Source organism: Papilio machaon, chromosome W (genome assembly GCF_912999745.1).
Source record: "Papilio machaon chromosome W, ilPapMach1.1, whole genome shotgun sequence".
NCBI classification, from domain to species: domain Eukaryota; kingdom Metazoa; phylum Arthropoda; class Insecta; order Lepidoptera; family Papilionidae; genus Papilio; species Papilio machaon.
The window spans coordinates 2,609,470-2,618,617 of record NC_060015.1 but is presented as its reverse complement, the minus strand read 5'-3'; the positions used below and the strand labels follow the sequence as shown (position 1 = coordinate 2,618,617).

The following is a 9,148-nucleotide window of genomic DNA, read 5'->3' as shown; positions in this document are numbered from 1 at the left end:
ATGAGCTAACTAAATTAACTTTTAAAAGAAAGCTAAAAGTATTTTTATTAGAAGTCCAAAAGCAGAAAATTTATAATAAATCTTTTTTCTAATTTTTTTTTTTTTTTTTTCCTGCACTCTTTGGCTGCTTAACGAAATGTACATATGTAAAAGGGAGACTAACACAGGTGGGCACAGTTAATCGAAAAGTTAACTTCGTTAATCGTTAATTCGTTAATTAAAAAATTAACTTCGTTAATCGTTAAAGCGTTAAATTCTCGATAATTTAACGCAAGTTAAAGTTAATCGTTAACAGTTAACCATACCAAAATTATACAGACACACTAATTTTACACTTATTGTGGCGACACTTCTTTAAAATAGTAATTTGACTATACATTCTATAACACATTAGTATAAGAGACAAGTATGAATGCATTATAGTATATTTCATTACGAGTGCGGAAAGCCTGTCATTGCAAAGAGTTCCGACAAATTTCTACCCGACCCGTGGCGCAGCCGAAGGTGAGGGTTGACAGTTGGAACAAGTTGTAATGACAGTTTCGCACGTGTACTAAACAACTATTTTTAATACAGTTGCGAAAAAAATTAAGCAATTTAATAGAATAATGAAAACACAATAAACTCAACTAACTAAAATGTTTGAAAAATGGCGCCAACGGTAAAAGAATACAGAGATTTTTTTTGTTTTCTTCACCCATTCTGGGTAGGTAAAGGGAACTATGCCCAAACGGCCAAGTCTTCAGTAGATTATTTTAATTGATATGAAATGAAAATGAAATTTAATAAGATGAAATAAAATGAAACCTAACCTAATTCATTGAATCAAATCATTAAATCTGATATTGTAACAAATTAGGAGCTTCTTTTTAGAAATATTTGCATGAATCACAAAAACTTCAATGATTTTTTTTTGTAAAAACTTCGTGGTTGGTTTTTTCTTTATAATAGACATTATTTTGACAGTTGGGAAAGAGAAGGCACGAGTTTGGAAAAGCTAAAGAAAAAGCACGAGTAAAAAAGTTGTTTTAATACAGTTGCTCAAAAAGTGGCGTATTGCAGGGACGAATCGGAATGTGTGCTATTACATACTCTTGCTTTTAGATACTCGCAATGAAATATACTATTTCGAACCTTCTTTTGATTTTGTCCTGTTGGTCACGTCTTTCCCGGACGCTCTGATGCATCACACTTGCACGCGAACTTCACATATATCAACTATCAACTCATTCGTTCACCATTCGAGTCGCCGACAGTCGCCCAACATAGTTGAACTTACGAGCGTAATTTAAACAAAATGGCAGCACGTCTCCAAGTTTGTAATTTAACGATTAACGGACTTTTATTAACGGAAGTTGAGTTTAACGGAAGTTAACAAAAGCGTTAACACTTTTTGAAGTTAACTTAAAAGTTAATCCGTTAAGCAAAATGTTAACTTCGTTAATTAACGATTAACGGATTAACGAGTTAATGCCCAGCTCTGGAGACTAATATTGTTCCAGAATTTCTATTTGTTTTAAGTTACATTGAAGTAATGATAGTGAATAAGCTTTTTTTTTCTTTTCTTTAATATTGTTTTAAATACCTTGCATATTGAACTTAGGACCCGTTAATTACACATAACTTTAACTTCTTTTTATACCATAGTTCTTATATTATTTATTAGTTCTTATCTTATTTTATCTTTTGTAATATTGAAATTTTTATTTATCTTTATATTATATATAAATATTTATGTTTGGTTATCCACCGCTGCAACTGGCGTGCGGATAGTCGTGAGGGTTTTCGCGGAAGATCAGCGCTGAGTGTTCCAGAGAGGAGCACCCAGCATACAAAGCTGAGGGAGGACCTTATCCGGTCAGCATTGCAACGTTAATTATAAATGTTTCTTTATTCTAGTGTAATTTTAATTTTATTCTGTTTTATGTATTTATAATTATTTTGTAATATGTTAGTTTTTTATTGCGTTGTAATGGTGAGAAGGATTAAATGTTATTTTATTTATTTATTTTATTTTTATTTAATGTCCAAATGGTATGAACCTTTTTATGTTTGTTATAATAATTATAAGATAATTAAAGATTAATCTCAATTAAATATTTTAGGTATGTGACAGTGATCTCAGAATCACTAATGTTAATGCCAAGTTTGGTGGTGCAAGTCACAACAGTCATATCTGGGCAAGTAGAAGACTGCAAAGCCATATGGAGGCTCTGCAACTATCTGGCAAGTCCGTTTGGTTGTTGGGTAATTGAATTTTTAGTAGAAAAATATGTAATAGGTGATGTTCTATGTTAAATATTATTTGTAACTTTAATATTACTTATAACATTTTAGGTGACAGTGGTTACTCTCAAAGGAGCTACCTTATGACACCTATTCTGAATGCAGAACCAGGATCTAGAGGAGAGAACTACACTAGAGTGCATGTCAAGGCCCGAAACTGCATAGAAAGGGCATTTGGTTAAATATAGATTTTGATATTTGTTAGGTCAGCGTATCCTTTATTATCAACCTGATTATGCAGCAGAAATTGTTATTGCATGTGTGGTACTGCATAACATGCTCATAGATTCAAGAGGAACTCCTACAGATGATGCAGAAGTACTTTTGTCCACTGCTCTTACACAACCAACTGTTGTTGAAAACGGGCTGGATGTGATTGTGGGGCGGGCTGTTAGGAATAGACTAATTATTGGCAGTTTTTAGTTTGGTTGAAGAAGCCCACACAATAATGTCTAAAAGTGTATTTTTAAGAAGAAATATGATGAAGATGAATGTTTTACAAATTCAAAATAAACTTTATTTATATACAATTATTTTTTATTTCAATATTCACTTAAACATTAATTACACAAGTTACAACCAAAACCAATGTAAATGTTACATGTTTTTGCATTTGAGACTGCATCTCAAAGCATAAGCATTACATTAATAAGCCAGTGAGTGAGGGTCCTGGATGCCATTTCCCTCTCCTTTGAACTGATGATGGGGCAGCATATACTCTTGAAGAGGAGGCAAAACATATATATCATTTTGTTCATCATCTGAAATATCATGATAAAGTTAGTAAATATTAATGTTTAAACTGTATATAATAAGATAAAACTAAACATTAAATTGTATCAATTGATTTTAGTTAATTTATTTTACCCAAATGATTAAACAGAAACATGGGCAAATAAATTGAGGTACTAATTAAATATTTTTCTATTAATACAGTTACCAACTGAAGAATAGATTTGCATATCTGTTTTCTAAATGAAATAACAGGATTGTAATAAATTACTGTCAGTGATCTGCTCCAAAATTTGTATTTGGATAGATGGTTCCTCAACTGGAGGCTCCTCATTTGACTGTTCCTCTACTGGTAGTCCTAAAATATAAAGTTTGGGTGATGAAATGTGATATTCGTAGCTAGGAAAATGGCAACTACAAAACTATTGTTATTAAATACATGATTCAATAGCAAGGGCACTTGCAAAGAATAAGTAAAATAAAAAAGGATGTGTCTGCCAGCATAACAAACATGCTTCAGAATGAATGTCTTGTTTTATGTTTACAATCATTATTACATTAGAACCAACCTTGATCCATTGCTTCATAGACTTGTCAGGATCACTACCTGCCTTACCCAGCAACATCTTTAATAGTTGGCAAAGTTCCTGGCGCCTCACTCTTCCCTGCGGGGTGTTTACCATTTTAAATACGTTATTGACGTACCTTTCCATAAATTCCACCATTATGGCGATTTGCTCATTGCTTGCGTTTTAAGAATTCATTTTACAAAACGTAAATTGAAACACAAACACTTCACTAAACTTTTGTATTTTTACCGCGAGAATATTTGACCTTTATACGTCAAATTCAAATGACACAATGTTGATCGTCAAGTATAGACAATAATTTGTTTTTTTTGACGATTCACCTTCGTCTGCACGAAAGCGACTGTCGTCTGTTACTGCCTAGCCTTACACGGAAAAACGAGAGACGCTATCGCTTAGACGAAACGATCGATCGTTTCGTTTTTGGTTTTTTACTGCCTAACCCCGCTGGTACGATAGTCAGTCCACTTCAAGTTGCTAACGCTGTCACGCGTTAAAACCGTAGGCAGTGACACGCACGAAAGACGAAAGCGTCGTCTATCGTCTATCGTTTTTCGACTAATTCCTTTGAAATTCTTAGGCAGTAACACGAAATGACATTTCCAATCGTTTTAAAAGCGACACGATCGTTCGTTTTTGAGACGATCGACAAAGGTGTCTCGTTTTGCCGCGAAGTCAACCGAATCAACTTTAGTTAAATATCTTAAACTATTATTAAATATTAAATAAAACTTCTAAGGTGAGAAATCAATTTGGTATTATGTTATAAATGATTTGTTAGTTGAATAAAGTAAACAATTTATGATTTGGCATATTATAGATATGTCTCGCATGTGGACCGCCTTGATGTTAGAAGCTGCAGATGCCGAAGCTAAAAAGATGTCTCGGCAGCGTATGCTTCTACAAAGATTAAAGAATCGCGAACGGTTACTCCAAAAAATTCCGGAGTGGCAGTTTAGAGCTCATTACAGGCTGAATAAGGAAGAGTTCCACTCGTTGTGTGACGAGCTCAGGCACAATACCAGTTTAAAAGGTTCGAAAACAACTTAACTGGAACTTAAGGTAAATTGATTTCTTATGATATATGTTTTTTTTTTAATATATGTGTGTTAAAAGGTGATTATGTATTTAATATGATTAATGTTAACTTTAGTCACTTTGAGTCTTATACTGACACAATTATTATATTTTAGGTGCTGACAGCATTGAGCTTTTATGCCATGGGTTCATATCAGAAAGGTGTTGCTAATGAGGTACATATGAATCAAAAAAGTGTAAGTCGGTGTATCAGAGAGGTGACAAAAGCTCTGAATGAGATTTCAAATAAATGGATACAATTCCCACAAACAAGCACACAAAGAACTAAAATTAAGCAAGGGTAGGGGTTACTATATATAACTTCCGTCATTTTATTTTTATTACCTTGAGCACATACAACTACTTACAAATATTATTTTACAGATTTTATACTAAGTTTAATTTTCCTGGTGTAATTGGTGCCATTGATTGCACCCATGTGGCCATAGTTCATCCAGCTGCAGATGTACCTTGTTTTTATAACAGAAAAGGCTTTCATTCTCTTAATTTCCAAATGGTATGAACCTTTTTATGTTTGTTATAATAATTATAAGATAAATTAAAGATTAATCTCAATATGTGACAGTAATCTCAGAATCACTAATGTTAATACCAAGTTTTGTGGTGCAAGTCACAACAGTCATATCTGGGCAAGTAGCAGACTGCAAAGCCATATGGAGGCTCTGCAACTATCTGGCAAGTCAGTTTGGTTGTTGGGAAATTGCATTTTTAGTAGAAAAATATTTAACAGGTGATGTTCTATGTTAAATATTATTTGTAACTTTAATATTACTTATAACATTTTAGGTGACAGTGGTTACTCTCAAAGGATCTACCTTATGACACCTATTCTGAATGCAGAACCAGGATCTAGAGGAGAGAACTACACTAGAGTGCATGTCAAGGCCCGAAACTGCATAGAAAGGGCATTTAGTTAAATATAGATTTTGATATTTGTTAGGTCAGCGTATCCTTTATTATCACCCTGATTATGCAGCAGAAATTGTTATTGCATGTGTGGTACTGCATAACATGCTCATAGATTCAAGAGGAACTCCTACAGATGATGCAGAAGTACTTTTGTCCACTGCTCTTACACAACCAACTGTTGTTGAAAACGGGCTGGATGTGATTGTGGGGCGGGCTGTTAGGAATAGACTAATTATTGGCAGTTTTTAGTTTGGTTGAAGAAGCCCACACAATAATGTCTAAAAGTGAATTTTTAAGAAGAAATATGATGAAGATGAATGTTTTACAAATTCAAAATAAACTTTATTTATATACAATTATTTTTTATTTCAATATTCACTTAAACATTAATTACACAAGTTACAACCAAAACCAATGTAAATGTTACATGTTTTTGCATTTGAGACTGCATCTCAAAGCATAAGCATTACATTAATAAGCCAGTGAGTGAGGGTCCTGGATGCCATTTCCCTCTCCTTTGAACTGATGATGGGGCAGCATATACTCTTGAAGAGGAGGCAAAACATATATATCATTTTGTTCATCATCTGAAATATCATGATAAAGTTAGTAAATATTAATGTTTAAACTGTATATAATAAGATAAAACTAAACATTAAATTGTATCAATTGATTTTAGTTAATTTATTTTACCCAAATGATTAAACAGAAACATGGGCAAATAAATTGAGGTACTAATTAAATATTTTTCTATTAATACAGTTACCAACTGAAGAATAGATTTGCATATCTGTTTTCTAAATGAAATAACAGGATTGTAATAAATTACTGTCAGTGATCTGCTCCAAAATTTGTATTTGGATAGATGGTTCCTCAACTGGAGGCTCCTCATTTGACTGTTCCTCTACTGGTAGTCCTAAAATATAAAGTTTGGGTGATGAAATGTGATATTTGTAGCTAGGAAAATGGCAACTACAAAACTATTGTTGTATAAAATACATGATTCAATAGCAAGGGCACTTGCAAAGAATAAGTAAAATAAAAAAGGATGTGTCTGCCATAACAAACATGCTTCAGAATGAATGTCTTGTTTTATGTTTACAATCATTACTACATTAGAACCAACCTTGATCCATTGCTCCATAGACTTGTCAGGATCACTACCTGCCTTACCCAGCAACATCTTTAATAGTTGGCAAAGTTCCTGGCGCCTCACTCTTCCCTGCGGGGTGTTTACCATTTTAAATACGTTATTGACGTACCTTTCCATAAATTCCACCATTATGGCGATTTGCTCATTGCTTGCGTTTTAAGAATCATTTACAAAACGTAAATTGAAACACAAACACTTCACTAAACTTTTGTATTTTTACCGCGAGAATATTTGACCTTTATACGTCAAATTCAAATGACACAATGTTGATCGTCAATATAGACAATATATTGTTTTTTTTGACGATTCACCTTCGTCTGCACGAAAGCGACTGTCGTCTGTTACTGCCTAACCTTACACGGAAAAACGAGAGACGCTATCGCTTAGACGAAACGATCGAACGTTTCGTTTTTAGTTTTTTACTGCCTAACCCCGCAGCTCATGCTAAACTATTTAAGATCAGCCTACTGGATACTTGGAGCAAGAAATTTAGTTAAAAGGCACATTAACAAATGCGTAACCTGTGCTAAGCAAAGAGCCAGTACCAAGGCCCAAATAATGGGTGACCTTCCGTCTGTCAGATGTAACCCGTCGAGACCGTTCTTGCACAGTGGTGTTGACTACGCAGGTCCTATAAACGTAAGGACAACAAAGGGTCGTGGTCATCATTCATATAAAGGCTACATATGTTTGTTTGTTTGTATGTCTACGCGCGCTTTACATCTAGAAGTAGTCAGTGACATGGGTACGCAAGCATTTTTAGCGGCCTTTAGACGGTTTGTGTCTAGACGTGGTCATTGTGCCAAACTTTATAGTGACAACGGCACTACATTTGTTAGAGAGTTACAGCGACTCGCGCCATATCAAACTTCAATAGCACAACATTTAGAGGCGAACAACACTGAATGGCATTTCATTCCCCCACATGCTCCCAACTTCGGTGGTTTGTGGGAAGCGGGAGTGAAATCAACAAAGTTTCACCTCAAACGGGTTATTGGTGATGCGACACTTACCTATGAAGAGCTCACAACACTTCTTACCCAAGTCGAAGCTTGCCTGAATTCGCGACCGATAAGTGTTATGAATCTTAATGATCCTGGAGAACCAATACCATTGACCCCAGGACACTTTCTAATCGGTGAACCTATAATTTCAATACCAGAGTACACTAATTACGAAAGTTCAAATGTTCAGTCTCTAACACGATGGCAATTTGTTCAGAGGATGTTGCAGTCATTTTGGAGACGTTGGTCTCAAGAATATTTAAGCAATTTAATGCATCGTTATAAATGGTCGTCCAAGGCTCAAGAACCATAGATTGGTGATATCGTTCTTATAAAAGAAGACGATATGCCTCCTAGTCGTTGGTTGATGGGTCGTATTATAGAGAAACATCCCGGTGATGATAAAATCACTCGTGTAGTTACGTTGCGCACAAAATCATCTAGTATTATAAAAAGGCCAACTAATAAACTGTGTATTTTACCAGTACCTATTCGAAGAATGACATAGTACTTTTCTTAAATCATGTTTTTCTTTTTATTATTTTTATTTGCATCTTATTTTTCTTATTAGTTTGTTAATCATTATATAAAGTTTTGGTCAATTTCAACCTGTTCAATTGTCTCTTATGCGTAATATTGTCAATAAACTTTATAAAAAATTAATGTATCACGAATCTAAATCAACGGCATGTTTATAATCATTGGCATATTATCAAGGACATTCTTCCACTAAATGTCCTTGGTGGGCGCTATGTTCAAGATGCAACTCACATATTGTAATCACTTAGGTCGTTAGATGGCGTAGTGTTCTTATTAGATCGCACTATGGTTTGGTTAGCGTGGTAATGTATACGGACCGCGAGTTAAAAATAAAGACACGCTCAGATCAGAATACAGTTGTGGTTTTATTTAATTATTGACCCTTCTAGTAGTTCACAAATTTCGAGGAGCTGTCAAGAAAACACGCGAAGTGTTAAACATTTGTGGTCCTTCGAGCCGGAACTTGTTAGAATCAAGATAAATCAAATAACTGCTTGGAAGTGAACTATTAAAATTTGTTAAATATTTATTATTTGCCTTAGCATGTCGAAGAGAACATTGTGCTAATCCACCTCTAATTCCTTTTCCTAATAATTCATACATTTGCAAGTCATTTATAAGCTCGAGTTCAGTACCGGTATAAAAAAGCATAGCATCCCAACTTAAGCTTGGTGAGCTAACATAATAAGCTGGATCTTGTTTATAATAATGTAAACTCATTTTTCTAAATTTCTCGAATATATCGCATAATAAAAGAACATCACATTTTATGTATAAGTCTGTATATTCGCCAAGCGATTTAATTCCGAAAACTTTGTAAACTGTTTGTGCATGCAAAT

The 9,148-nt window shown here is 34.1% G+C and overlaps 2 long non-coding RNA genes across 2 annotated transcripts; one reads left to right on the top strand and one right to left on the bottom strand.

The window, feature by feature from the left end:
* Window positions 1–4,654: 4,654 nt before the first annotated feature.
* Window positions 4,655–5,134, top strand: LOC123723172. Its single transcript, XR_006756663.1, has 3 exons — window positions 4,655–4,667; window positions 4,799–4,983; window positions 5,067–5,134. It is a non-coding gene; the product is annotated as an uncharacterized LOC123723172 (long non-coding RNA).
* Window positions 5,135–6,175: 1,041 nt separating this feature from the next.
* LOC123723171 lies at window positions 6,176–6,924 on the bottom strand. Its single transcript, XR_006756662.1, has 3 exons — window positions 6,739–6,924; window positions 6,442–6,528; window positions 6,176–6,199 (listed from the first exon to the last, which is right to left on the bottom strand). It is a non-coding gene; the product is annotated as an uncharacterized LOC123723171 (long non-coding RNA).
* Between the last annotated feature and the right edge of the window lie 2,224 nt (window positions 6,925–9,148).